Here is a 15,116-nt window from a genome sequence, read left to right as displayed (position 1 = left end):
GTCTTTAGGAATTAAAAGATCACCCCAATGAATAAAATTTTAAAGACAGTAGCATAGTACTAAAAAGCTCTATTTTTATAGCATCCTATAAGCTACACTTGCTCAATCTGATGGTTATAGTCAGACTATTTATCCTGCACCTGCATGAGGAAATGCTTAGCTGACCCAAGAAGACTTTACAGGAGGATATTTGGGGTAGGGCCTTGCAGGGGGGATAGAGTTGCAAAATGTTCAGGTGGCAGAAATGGAATTGGACTCCAGATGAAGGAAATAATGCTGCTAAGAATAGTGATGGCAGCAGTAGTAGTGATGGTGATAGTGGTAGTAGTAACAGTAACAGCAGTGCCAATACTTTAACAATAACATTAGGAGTTACCCTTTATTGACAATGTAAAATTATCTGGATACTGAGCTACAGATAGTAAACTACTTCTACAGATAAAAAGTCATCAAAATGTACAAGTCTGAGTTATCTCTACATAAGAGTGAATTGTTCAGTGTGTCAGGAGTATAAGGTTTCTTATATGAAGAGCAAACCTTAGAAAGTTAGTTGGAAACACTGTCTTTTAGCTCTTAAATGTAGGACTTAAGAAGCATGTGCATTATTCTGTAGAGAGTTCCTGCTTCTCAGAAGTAAAGTGACAAGTTCATAAATGTGGCACAGGGAATGTGCTTGGAGGAAAAAGGCATAGAGGATTTAATGGAGGCAGAGTTGCTGGAGGGTGAGTACAACACCAATTTTTACTCCCAAATGTGTCTGTACCTAAATGGATTACAGAAGTAGTGAGTAGGGAACGTGTATTTTCAAAATATGTCTATTTTTTCTTCTTTTGTTTTATTTTTTTTAATTTATTTTTTATTGGTGTTCAATTTACTAACATACAGAATAACCCCCGGTGCCCGTCACCCATTCACTCCCACCCCCCGCCCTTCTCCCCTTCCACCACCCCTAATTCGTTTCCCAGAGTTAGCAGTCTTTACGTTCTGACTCCCTTTCTGATATTTCCCACACATTTCTTCTCCCTTCCCTTATATTCCCTTTCACTATTATTTATATTCCCCAAATGAATGAGAACATATAATGTTTGTCCTTCACCGACTGACTTACTTCACTCAGCTTCTTTTGTTTTATAATTCAATTTTTTTCTTTGTGTGTGTGTGTGTGTGTGTGTGTGTATGTGTATGGTGGAGGAGGAAGGATATTTGGTGGGTAGCTCAAAAGCAGCAGAATGAGGATACAGAGGAAGGAAAACATGGAGGGTGGAGTTGGGGCCCTGAAAGTGACCAGAAACTCAACATTTATGTTTACAAAAAGACACCAAAGACTTATTCACAACAATTTGCTCCAGGGCCCAGATGATTCAGTAGCAGATTGGGGAGCATTTGTCTTTCATGCTACACCTCCATTCATTCACATTTTAGGAAGGAGTACCCCTCTGGCCCCTGAGATTCCAAGGCCACTGCCTGTAGAAGATGAGGAAGAGGAATACAATGGCAAACCAAGAAGGAAATGGTCCTTCCAGAATAAGATGCTGAGCAGATTCCTGGTTTATTGTTTTGTATCAGTCAGACAGCACTGTGTAAGAAGATAAGACATGGAGTTACTTGGGGCTTTGACATAGGCATAGAGTCTAAGGCCAGTGCACAGGGATGCAGGAGAAGGCTGGTTTCTAGACCCCGGGGAGGCCATATTGTCTTTGCATGTTCAGAGTGTTCTCTGAGACCTCTCAGACTCTGAGGCAGGCCTAGGAGGAAAAAGATGATGTTCTCAGTGGTTTGTTGCTTGCAAGTCTTCTCTTCTTGTCTCAGGGTCAACTTCTGCAGCAGCCTCTAGACAATTGACTGCTGCCCCCTCCACACCAGCCTGAGCCCCCTGAAGAGGGCTGGCTGCAGAAGCCTGAGCTCTGGTGTTTGTGGCAATGGGACCCGCATCACCTGTGGTGGAGCTACAGCAGCCACCACCCCCCCCAGAGCTGACACTGCAGCAGGAAGAAACTGGGGGCACTTTGGGGGACACTTGGGGGGGGAACTTGGGGGCAGGGTACTTGGGAGGGGGCTGGCTCTGCTAATGGTTTTACTGGCAGGATATCTCAGCTGGAAGGGTCAGGAGCTGAGAGTCACACAGTGAGTCAGACACACAGGAGGACATAGAGCCCTCCTGCCCCTTTCTGTTCTCAGCATCATTTTACTCTTTATATTTAACTAACCTCTTTAGGATTAGTCAGAGAAAACAAATCCCTGATTTTTTGTCACTTCTAATACCCAACTAACCACTCTCATAGTACTCAAAGTAGGAAGGAATCATCATCTGGTTTACCAATTAGAGATTTGAGACCAAAAACTGTTAACAAAAAAGAAAAATAGATTTTAGGAGTCACCTGGATGGCTCAATCCGTTAAACATCTGACTTCAGCTCATGTCATGATCTGAAGGTCCTGGGATCCAGCTCCAGGTCAGGCTCCCTGCTCAGCAGGATGTCTACTTCTCCTTCTTCCCCTCCCTCTCTCCTGTGCTCCTGTGCTTTCTCCCTCTCTCATATAAATAAATTAATAAAATCTTTTTTAAAAATGTTTTTTTTAATTTATGTCACCCAAATACTCAAATTATCCATAGAGACTAGACTAGAACTGAAATAGGGGCACCTGGGTGGCTCAGTTGATTAAGCCTCTGATTTTATATTTCAATTCATGTCATGATTTTAGAGTTGTGAGATGGAGCCCTGCATCAGCTCCATGCTGGGTGTAGCTCCAGCTCCTGCTTAATATTCTCTCTACCCCTCCCCTCCCCAACTCCATTTCTTTCTCTCTCTCCTTCATTTCAAATATATACATACATGGACTAACCGACATAGATTTTTGTTTTACAGAAACAATATCCTGTTAAAACCACACCCTAAATAGTTCCTTATTTTAGACACTTCATTAGAACAGAAAGGGCCATGGTGATTTCCTAGCTGGTTTGCTAAACACTCCTTCTCAGGTAGACCAGAGCCTGGTACTCTGATGTTCTTTGAAAACCACCTCTTATACCAATACCATGGCCTAGAGATTATTAAACTTTTGGTGCTTATCCAATTCTGGAGCTTTTAAAATGTATTCCTAGGCCCTGGATTCACATCCCAAAATGACCCAATCTTCTCTCACTTTGAGAATTGCACCTGAAATCATGCCTGAGGATACCATGATGTCTCCAAGGTAAACACCTTTTTTGAAAACTCTTGTAGAATATCTGAGCCACCATTGTTTTCCTTCCCTCATCCTGGGTGTCTCACAAAACTGCAGATAGGTAGACACTTACCCATTTCTAAACTCAACTGTCCCTGAATCCTGCTTCCCTCTCCTGGCTCTGTCCTTTCCAGCTTTAACTCAACTAAACTATAGACCCAAACCTAGTAGCCCCATCAGCTAAGCTTCCTTTTCTTATCTGAATATCTATCTATAAAAGGTGTTTCTCAAGGACCCAAGGCATACTTATTGGTACAAAGAAAGCTCCAGGTCGACAGAATCTCAGGAAAGGGGTGCACAGAAGGGCTCCAGTCACAAGGACTTTTGTTCTGACTTTGAGTACTGCCCCCAGCCTGCGAGACAAGACCTGGGCAGGAGAAGACAGCCTCCTGCCATCCTCATGATCCTGTGATGACTGGCAGTGCCTCCCAGTCTCCCCACAAGGCCCAGGACATTGCCACCAACAGTGCCACTTCATTCTTATAGCTGCCTGTTCCTCACATAGCCTTCTTGGAGTCTAGCAACTCCCCCCCTCCCAACCCCTCCTGTCTTAACACCCTGATGTGTCTGCTTTGAATGAAGACCCACAGAAACGTCTACCTCTCTCTGCTTCTGTCCCTGCCATGCTGGCAGATCCTGTGTGTATGCGTGTATGTAAATGCATGTGTATATGCACGGGTGTGTGCCTGCATGTGCGTGTACCTACGTGTTCACACCATCACAGTGAAAAGCCTGGATTAGAAGTGAGTAAGATTCACCTGGGACAGAATCCTGGTCCTGCCAGTCATTAGCCATGTGATCTTGTGAAAATCACCTAACTTTTCTCAGTTTTGGTTTCCTCAACGTTGAAGCAGGAGACAGAAATGACTCTCAATGGTGTCATGAGGGTCAGTAGAATCATGGGAGGGAAGCACAGTGGACACTCACATGTGAACTATCTATCCATCAATAATTAAAAGGGAATGGATTGTTTTCAGAGCACAGCTATTTTCCATCTGACTTTTTAAATGACCATTTTTTCCCACTGAGGTCTTTCATACATTTTCATATAGCAATACTCCTGAGGAGGAGACAGAGAGAAAAGCTGCACTGCTTTGCATGGGATGATGAGAATCTGTCTTATAGGCCGGAGGAGGGTGAGCCTGTGGATGAGAAAGCACGAAGGGGGAGAGACAGCGAGAGGGTTCCAGGCTGGGTGTATGTGGGAGAAGGCCCCACGGAGAGGAAGCCCCAAGGCCTAGGAGGTGGGAAGACCTTATAGAACAGGAGGGCTTGGGACTCATTCAGTAGGAATCTCCAGTGTCACTGCTTTGCTTCTACATGGACACAAGGTTCTTTGAAGGAATTTGGGGGAACGTTTTTAGGAGAGTAAGATAAAGACTAATGTCAATGTGGCATGTAGCAGGTGTTCCTTCCATGTCTAGAGGGCAACATATCTAAAAAAATAAGCAAATTAATTAGATAAAGACAAATTAGACCTGGATAATTGTGAGAAGAAAGTCCTCCCTCCAGAAGTCTCCACAATACTTCTCCAGAGCCTGGGATGAACCCGACATGACTCAATAATATCTATCCCTGGGTCATAACAGGCAAGGAGAACCAACAGCTTGTGAAATGTATGTGCGTACATGACTGTCACTATGTTAGGCTCTGTAACTGATGTATGCATGTGTGTATTACATATGTGGATAATTCTATATATTATGTAGACATAGAGATGTAGATATAAACACAGATACAGATAAAAGGAGAGAGAGAGAGAGAGAGAGAGAGAGAATCCACCTTGTCTGTTACTCTAACCATCAGATATCTCAGAGTGCGTGGCCTTCCCTGGTGCTCCACTGCCACTCATCTGTCATGGTTTCTCCTTAATGCACTGGGGAGAACACATGCTTCTCTCTACCATCCCCCACTCCAGGAAAAATTGCCCGTGACCTTAAGATAGCCTCATCCAGGGCTCCACTGTGTTCAGGATCAAGGCCAGCATTTTTTAGGGACAGGCAAGGCTCTGTGCAGCATGACTCTGTACAACTATTCCAGTTTCTGTTGGCTTCCCAAGAACTGGCACATGGCTATACTGTAAACATGTCTCTCCCTACCCCATTCCTGGGCTTTACTCCATGATAATTTCCTTTCTGAGACGATGCAGTTCAAGTCTCATTTGCTCAGTATCCTTTATGTAACATTGTCTTACAAAGGAGTTCTTAATAAATCCTTTTACAACACAACTATGCCTCATATTTCTCATTCCCCTTCTGCAACTAGTACACGCTTGTGCATGTATGCATGGTTAATAGACCTTTAAAAGCCTTTCACTAGCATTAGCACTGACTTGGAAGTGTGTAAACAGCCATTCCTGATGATTCCGGTCACCCTCATGAGAGATCATGCTCCAAGATAGGCCTAGTGACATGTAATGGCCACACCCCTCTTCAGAAGTCAGCCACTGTCCCACCTGGCCATGACATTTGTTCAAGTTGTTCCAGTGGGCTGACATATGGGGGTGGGGTGGGGTGGCCAGGATATCCATGCCTTGGCTCACTTGGGAGCTCAGCTCCTGATTCCTAGAATGATGGGGTAAGGAGGTCATCTGGTTCCTGCCTCTGCCTCCAGGCAGGGCAGTGCCCTAACCATCCAGCTGCTTGGACTTAGTGGTGAGTCAACCACGTGGTTGCAAGCATATCACTTGGACTGACACTTTGGCCTTGGATATTAGCTATCAATGGCTTTGGGACCATTCAGTAAACATGTTTGACTACCGAAGGCCTTCTGACATTACCTTTTCACCCAAGGAGTCTGTCTCTCATCTCTCAGGCAGCCGGAGGGGGGCACTGCTGAGATCATATGGGAAGCATTTCAGACTGAATTAATTTTCCTCTGGGCCTTCCCACTCTGCTCCCTTCTGAGCTACAAATGAGCACTTAACAAATTGTAGTTTTCTTCATCTCTGCAAGTCTTTCTTTTAAAAATAAATGATAAATCGATATTCTAAAATCAGTAGAACATAGACATGATTCTTGCTTAAGTATTAAGTGGGGCAAGGTGTAATAAGAATGGCACAAAACTCATATAAAGAGTTGACCAATTGAATTACAGAAATAATATAAATTTTATAGAGCATAAAGTATCATATATAAGGCAGAAAGACAACTACAGAATGATACAATGCATTTGCCTGGTAAGAAGTTGATACCACTGGTATACAAATACATATTACAAATTCAAAACTAAATGAACATACACAATGAAATGAGTAAAGGATACAGAGAGCCCATTCCTAATCCCTCAACCCCCTTGTGTCGTTATTGCCCTCATAGGCACACATATCCACACACGTTGTGTTAGTCTGGATTTTCCAGAGAAACAGAACCAGTAAGATGTGTGCACATACCCAGAGAGATATTTTTGAAGGAGTTGGCTCAACTAGTTGTGGGAGTTGGCAAGTTGGAAAACTGCAGAGCAGGCTGGCAGGCTAGAGACCCAGGAAGTGCTGACATTACAGTCCCCAGACTGAAGGCAGCCGGCAGGCAGAAGTCCTTCTTCCTGGGCAGCCCTCAGTCTTTTTTCCTAATTCTTTCAACTGACTGGTGGAGGTCCATCCACATTATGGAGGGTTATCTGTTTTACCTGAAGTCAACTGATTTAAGGTTATCACACAGTAAACAAAAAAGAGAGAGAGAAACATAAAAAAAAAACCTTCACAGCAACATCGAGATTGAGTGTCTGATTTAAAATCTGGGTGCCATGGCCTAGCCAAGGTCACACATAAAATTAACCATCCCAGTTCATTCCTTGTCAACCTGGAACCCATATACATCTCCTTAAACAAAATTTAGGGAAGAGGGTGGGGAAAGATGGCTAAAGAGTAGGGTCCCCAAGTCACCTGTCCCCACCAAATTACCTAGATAACCTTCAAATCATCCTGAAAATCTATGAATTCGGCCTGAGATTTAAAGAGAGAAGGGCTGGAATGCTACAGTGAGAAGAGTTCGGGCTTCTATCAAGGTAGGAAGACGGGGAAGAAGAAATAAAGAAACAAAAGGCCTCCAAGGGGGAGGGGCCCCGCGAGGAGCCGGGCTAAGGTCGGGGCGAGTGTCCCCAGGACAGGAGAGCCCCGTCCCGGAGAAGCAGGAGCTGCACCAACCTTCCCGGGCAGAAAGGGGCTCGCAGGGAGTTAGAGCAGGATCCCAGGAGGGCGGGGATGCCCTCAAGTTCCCAGGGGCACTAACAGACACCTGTGCCCTGGGAGAGTGCGCCACACCCCGCCGCCGATCTCCCAAGAAGGGCTGCAGCCCGCGGCTGGACCCGGGAGCAGCACGGAGGGGCTCGGGCGGCGGCTCCGCGGAGGGGGCTGCGAGGCCAGGAGCGCGATTCCAACAGCTCAGGCCCGGGAGCACAGGGCGCTGGGGATACAGCCCAGGATCTAGCGCTCTCCAGGGACAGGCAGAGGCCAGGAATGCCCAGGACAGCAAGGACACTTCCTGCCACCAGCTGTGCAGATCAGCAGCCCCCACCCACGTAGCATCCAGGCCCCTGCAGACCGAGAGCTCTGTAGTTACTGCGGGAGCTGACTCCAGGGCTCCAGAGCTGGCCGCCACCACTGCGGTTGTTCCTCCTGGGGCCTCACAGGGTAAACGGCCCCCACTGAACCTCACGGTGGCCTCACCGGATAAACAGGTTAAACATCACTCATTGAGCCCTGCACCAGGCAGGGGGCTGAGTAGCTCCCCCAAGTGCTAACACCTGAAAATCAGCACAGCAGCCCCCTCCCGCAGAAGACCAGCTAGACGGACAGGGGAAAAACAAATTATTGACCAAGCAGCACTGGAAAGTTCCAGGGGAAGGTGAGGGATTTACAGTATACAGAATCAGAGGATACTCCCCCTTATTTTTTGTTTTTTTGATTTCTGTTTGCTGGCCTTTCCAACTGAAAATAAACGACTTCAGCTGGTCTCTACTGACAGATATGAAGGAAAAAACAAAACAAAACATTTTCCAGATTACTAGCTGCATGTCAGTTACCAGGGCATGTGCTAACTTGCTCCAGGAAGGAAACTGCATCTGGTACAGCAGCTACAAGTGGAGTCACCACTGGCTTTAGCTTGCAATAACCCACCCTCATTCTCTAAGATCCATCTGTTTTCTGCACAAACCAAATAGGTGAGTTAAATGGGGATGTGGTGGGAATCAGCACCCCTGCATCCTTGAGATTAAATTTATAGTATCACTAATCTCTTCAGTCCATTCAGCGATGTGGTGTTGCTTTTGATTTATCATTTTCCTGGGTAGAGACAGTTCTAATGGTTCTAATGGCTCCTAGTTGACCTCCCCATCCCAATAGCCCTCACTCCACTGATTAGAGAACCAATGTGGGGATTCTGACAGTTGCTGTGTGTGTCTGTTACTATCACACATTCTAGAGCCAGAGAAATAACCACGAGGTGGGCTCAGGACCCACTGGGCCCACTGAGAGATGAAACTGAGCTAAAACTCCATCGATCACCTGACCTCCAGAAGCTCCCGTCCTACCAAATAGGGAGCAGAGTGGAGCAAAGTGATGTCTTGAGCCTCCTGGAATTAGTGTCAGTCCACAGCCAGTGTCCAGTTAGCCCCAAAGTCTGATTATTTTCTCTTTCCCCAGTGCACAATTTCCCTGGAAAAAAGTGCCAAAAAGTTTCCCTTTGGGGAAAGCCGGGGGAAATATTAGTAGCTTAAGTCTTTGGGAGAGTACAAGGGTTCTTCCTCCAGAGGACCCAACCTCCCCTTCATTCAAGGTGTTCTGTGTCTATAAACTAGCTCAAAGTTGGGAATTGATTGAGGGAGCATTATTCTCTTTTTATGGCTCAGAGTTTCGTTCACTTAGAGTTTTTCCTCTGATACCTATCAAGTAAGAAATTAATACCGTTCCCATCAATTTCACTTCCAAACCACCATGATGAACTGGCCAGAGCCACAGCTCTGTGAGCCAGAATGTTCTGATTGCTGCTTTGACCCTGCTCTCCAGGATAGTAACCACACCCGCTTTGTCCTTGGGTCCTAAGTGCTGCCAATGGTGTCCAGTTATCCCTACTTGCATTTAGGTTTCCCAATTCAGTGGCATCAGATTCCACTGTAGTTTCTAACCTACAGAGAAGAACTATCAGCTAGCTCTTCAAGGGTGCTGTGGTCTCCTCACAAATTTATTTCTCATAGTCAGGAGAGATGTGTCCTATGGACCCTTCCAGAGAAGACGAGCAGATCCCAACTGATAACTCCGCTGTAACATTCCAATAAACCTTTGGACCCCTTCCTCTGTAATATGCCAAGGAAGTCCTGGCATTTCATCTTCATTTAGTGTCAGCCACCTTCTGGTCCATGATTCAGCCAACCAACCAAACACCCGGTTAGAGCCCTGTCAACCCCCTCCATCACCACTGCCACCACACTACATAGCCTTGAGTCTAGGACATCTGCTTGGCAGACCTATAGGAATAAATCTGGCTCGATCCAACTTTATGTCCCTTCCACAATTATCTCATACCCTTAATATGCAGTACACACATATTCCCTGGGTTTATATCTGTATAAATTGGAAAAACTCATGTAGCTCTTTTGGAGTATAGCATACCTGCTGATAGGTCACCCCTATCAACAAAAGGTGTACTTCACCTTTGGGGCTTAGGGGGCCTTGAGATGAGGTGCGCTTCCAGAAGCAAAGAGAGATGGTGGGATGGGACCTGAAGAGAACCAACAGTGCACTGGAAGGCAGCCACTTCCAGGAGCCTTTCAGCTTCCTCAGGAGATGTGTGGTTAACCTCCTCAGATGATATGAAAAGGTACTTCTACTGGCAAAAAACAAAGAAAACCAACAAAACAAAACAAAACAAAACAAAACAACAACAACCTGATGGAATTGAATTTAGAAATTCAAAGTCTCGGCTTTATCAGGATTTTCCCAAATGTCTCTATTTCAATTTTCAGCGACTCAGGGATGCAACAACTGGATATCATATGAGGCATGGTATCAGCCCTCAGGAGGACACTCCTTGCAAAAATGTATGGCTGAACCTAGTCAGGAAGAAACATCAAACAGACCCAAATTGACAGGCATTCCACCAAAACCAAAACTGTTTCAAAATCTTCAAACCATAAAAAGCCTGGACTGTCACAGATGGGAGGGGACTAACAAATTCTGGCAACTAAAGGCAAGGTTGGTTCCTGAACTGGATTCTGAACCAATAAAAATTGGTTTTGCTCTCAAGGACATTAGTGGTGCCAAGGGGCAAATCTGAGTAAGTTCTGTAGACACCGAGGCCTCAGGGGAAGCAGAAGTCGAGGCCAGTATGAGAAAGATAAAGTAGGAATGAATAGAAAACAACAATCGAGGCAAGAGGGAATGAAGATTTCTAGTTTTATTGTTGCACATCAGGCTGGGTTGACAACAAGGTACGCTACAGAAGGGTGCAGGGTCTGTGCTTTGGGTTCCCAGGGTAGCCACACATATGGGGGAGGTGAGGAAATGGGTTTTTAGGAGACGGGGTTTTGGCTCCTGGACACCAGGGCACAGGGATCCTCTGGGACAGAGCTCAAGGCTGCACTCAGACCCCGCAGCCACTTGAGCTGACCCAGAGGGGGAGCTGGAGCAGGACCAAGAGGAAGGGTTTGGCCACTGGCTATCCCCAAGTATGTTCTTCTTGGCTCAGAGTCCACTTCAGCAGCAGCCTCCAGACGACTGACTGCTGCTCCCTCCACAGCAGCCCGAGCCCCCCGAGGGCTGACTGCAACAACCAGAGCCCCCCGAGGGCTGGCTGCAGCAGCCTGAGCTCTGGTGTCTCTGGCGGTGGGACCTGTGTCGCCTGTGGTGGCTCAGGCAGCAGCCACCACCCCCGGAGCTGGAGCCACAGCAGCCTCCACCCCCGGAGCTGGAGCCACAGCAGCCCCCAGAGCCGACACTGCAGCAAGAAGAGACTGGGGGGCACTTTGGGGGACACTTGGGGGGGCACTTGGGGGCGGGGCACTTGGGAGGGGGCTGGCACTGCTGCTGGTTCTGCTGGCAGGACATCTCAGTGGGCAGGGTCAGGACCTGAGGGAGAGTCACACAGTGAGTCAAACCCAGGACACAGAGCCCCCCCTGCCCCACCCCTTCCTGCTCTCAGTATCATTTCTAGTGCCTTTATTTGATGAACTGTTTAAATGGAGTCCTTGATAATTCCACCCTGGAAGTTTCATTATTTCTAATACTTAGGCATATTCTCTCCCACTATGTCCTTTGTGTCTCACAATTTCTATTTTAAGGTAGGCAGGGATTATTCTGTCTTTAAAAAGAAGGAGATGGAGGCAAAACCAGTATGAAACAAAATCTATCATGATTAATTATCTGGTAAGTGAAGGTGGTAATTTTTTCTATCTTGTCAACCAGAACTCTCAAACTGGCCAGTCTGGAAACCAGATCACAATGTAAGTATTCTCTCAAAGAAAGGAAATCAAGTATTTTTACCTCCTAGTTCATTATTTCTAATAGTTCCGCAAATGTTCTCCTATCATCTCTTTGAGTCGAATGTTATGAGTTGTTTCATCTGTTATATAAGTGGAGAACTTCCGCCAAAAAATGTTATGAAACATTCTCAAAATCAAACATCTAGAGGAAATTTTCTACAGCAGAACACTTGGAACAGTTAATCTATATAAAAATCTCAGAAATAATTTATCTAGGTAGCAGTTTAGAAATGAAATTATTTCTTAGGGAAACCAGTCATTCCCTCTGGAGAACTTTCTAGATAACCTTGTCCTGTAGGGACATAGATGTTCGTAGCTGCAAGGACGTTGGAGATTGACTGGCTGAAAGAGCTGAGGAAAAGATAATTTAGTGTAAGCTGGGACTTGCACCAGGTCCCTAAGTGGGTATGGTGCTGTGGCACATTGCAGACACTCACCTTAAACTAACACTCATCATCAAGATTTGAATTGTTCCTATTCAACTCTGCAGTCCTTAATCTCAGTATTTAAAATAAATCAGTCAGCTCTGACTTCTCCTCTTCTGACAACAGTTTAGGTCGGTACAGTGGTCAATGTTGCAAATCCTTCCACCAGAGACCAACAACTACAGATCAGTTGGTTTCTCCAAAGTACTGTCACCCTCATATGGTTCCTCCTGCTCATATTCCCAGGCTTCCTTGCTCCCTGCCCCTCCCTCAGTGTCCCTGAGACTTCTTGGTGACATGAACCCAACTTCATCTTCTCACCCACCACACACACACACACACACTGCAAAGGCCCTGCCCCACCCCCTGCTCTGGTTTGAGCTCCCTTTGTGGAAGGAACTGCTCTCCATCCCAGAGGACACTTACCAGTGCACAGGCAGTACTGGATCTGTCAGCACCTCAGGAGAGGAGTGCATGGAAGGGTTCTTCTCTGAGGCCCTTTTATCTTGGCTTTGAGCTCTGTCCTCGCCTGTGAGATAGGACCTGGGCATGAGGGGACAGCCCTCTGCCACCTACTTGGTCCTGTGACAGGTAGCGACTGGCATCTCCTTCCTGCCTCTTTCCACAGGGCCCAGGGTAGTAATAGGGCTGTTTAGAAATGGGGTTTGAGAGTGAATTCCTACCACCATCTGCCACTCAGGACTCTAGCCTCCCATTCTTGGAACCCATACCCCTGACCCCAATTTCCTTTCTTTCCTCCCAAATGTTAATTTAATGGTTACATACAACTGGGTTCCAGCCAAGTTCTTACTATATTCCTTCATGTTTTATTCTGTCCTGGTAATCCTGACACATTATTATTATAATGTGCGTGGTTCCAACTTTATAGAAATGGCATCATATTTGAGGTATTCATCTGCAACTTGCTCTCTTCTTTAAAAATTCTTTTTGTGGATTATTCAAGTTGATCTGTGTAGCTGTCATTTTATTCATTTTTAGAACCTTATAGTATCCATCTTATGAGTACAGTGTTATTTTGATACCCTGTCTCTTTTGGACGGACATTCGAGTTGTTTGTACTATTTGCTGTATAAATATTGCAGCTATGGGGATTTGTGTGCATGTCTGCATGGGTATGTGTTGGAGAGACTCTCCAGGGTATGCATCTATAAGTGGAACTGTTGAATTTTCAATCATGTCCATCCCTCAAATTTGCTCTTTTCAATTTCTGTTTCTACTTAGGGTTTATAAGAATCACTCTTTCTGTACATCGTTGCTAAACTTAAATTATTACCATTTGATGTATATAAATTGATGTACACTTGTACCTTTAATATGTGTTTTCTGCTTAGTAATGATCATGAGCATCTTTTAATGTTTGTTGATCATTTTGGTTTCCTTTTCTGTGAATTATCTGTTCTCTTAAAATTTTTCCATTTGTCTCTTTTTGTTAGAATCTGTAATATTCTGGTTTCTAAGGCACTATTATTAAATGAATTGTGAACATCTTTCCTCTTGTTTGCTTTTTAATGGTGTCATTTGATGAGCAGATATTTCACTTTTTAATATAGCTCTATCTCTGCAACATTTACAATGCTATTTGCACTTTTCATGACTCTAAGAAGTCTCAACCATCCGTAAGCCCAGAAATCTGTTCAGAATTTTGTTTTCCTTAAAAAGCTGTAAAAACTCATTTTCTTTTTTAAATTAAGGGTTTTTTTTAACTAAGAATGGAATTTTTGTACATTTTATATTTTTTGACATTTTTTTCCAAATGAAAAATCAGTTGTCTATGATAATCAAATATTTTATTTTCCCCACTAATTTGAAATACCTCCTCAATCATAACTGAGTTTCCACATTTGTACAGCTCTATAGTTGGCCTGATCATTCTTTTCACTGCCAATTTGTTTGTCCCAGTGAGAATATCCTGCTGCCTTAATTACTATAGGTGTGTAATCTATTGTGATATCACATAGGTTCCATAACTTTGTTCCCCTCTTTAAGATTATCTTGGTGATTACCAGACCTTTGCTCTTTCATATAAAATTTAGAGGCAGCTTGTCACTTGTCACAAATGAAAATAAAGGAAAAGAAAACATCTTTAGAATTTTGATAGAAATATTGCTAAATATATGCATTGATATGTGAAGGATTGTCAGATATTTTTCATGATTTTCCTTTTGAGCCATTCAAGAATATGATATATCTCTATTTTGATATTCTGCAATGCCTTTCAGTAAAGACTCCTTATTTTATCAAAAATATTTTACATTAATATTTTAGATACTATAATTTTTGCTATTTTAAATAGCAACTTCTAAAAATTGTAATTTTGGATCTTTTATTTCTATTAATATAAATCTAATTTATTCTGTATTCTTTTTTTTTTAATTTTTATTTATTTATGATAGTCACAGAGAGAGAGAGAGAGAGAGAGGCAGAGACATAGGCAGAGGGAGAAGCAGGATCCATGCACCGGGAGCCCGACGTGGGACTCGATCCCGGGTCTCCAGGATCGCGCCCTTGGCCAAAGGCAGGCGCCAAACTGCTGCGCCACCCAGGGATCCCTTATTCTGTATTCTGATCTTATATCTTGGAACTTTTCTAACTCTTAGTATTATTTTTATTTCTTGTGGTAATCATTCTTATTCACGTGATTTTCTTTCCTTTTTTTTTTTTTTTAAGGAATTTCATGAATTTATTTATTCATGAAAGACAGAGAGAGGAAGGCAGAGACACAGGCAGAGGGGAAAGCAGGCTCCTCGCAGGGAGCCTGCCTGATGTGGGACTCGATCCCAGGACCCCAGGGTCACGACCTGAGCCGAAGGCAGATGCTCAACTGCTGAGCCACCCAGGAGTCCCTTACATGATTTTCTTTATCAAATCTTTTCTTTCTCCTTGGGTTACATTCTTAGAAGCTCAATTGCTATATTAAAGCAATTATGCTCATTTTAAAGTAGGCTTATTTAAAATTTTAATTTATATACAC

General features: G+C 44.3%; 1 long non-coding RNA gene across 1 annotated transcript; it reads right to left on the bottom strand.

Annotated features, from left to right (window-relative positions):
- Nucleotides 1-10,603: 10,603 nt before the first annotated feature.
- On the bottom strand, nt 10,604-12,716 carry LOC119874809. Its single transcript, XR_005371925.1, has 2 exons — nt 12,551-12,716; nt 10,604-11,286 (listed from the first exon to the last, which is right to left on the bottom strand). It is a non-coding gene; the product is annotated as an uncharacterized LOC119874809 (long non-coding RNA).
- Nucleotides 12,717-15,116: the final 2,400 nt, after the last annotated feature.

Source organism: Canis lupus, chromosome 17 (genome assembly GCF_011100685.1).
Source record: "Canis lupus familiaris isolate Mischka breed German Shepherd chromosome 17, alternate assembly UU_Cfam_GSD_1.0, whole genome shotgun sequence".
NCBI lineage: Eukaryota > Metazoa > Chordata > Mammalia > Carnivora > Canidae > Canis > Canis lupus.
Note: the sequence above shows the minus strand (reverse complement) of the source record. Positions and strands in the feature narration are given on the sequence as shown.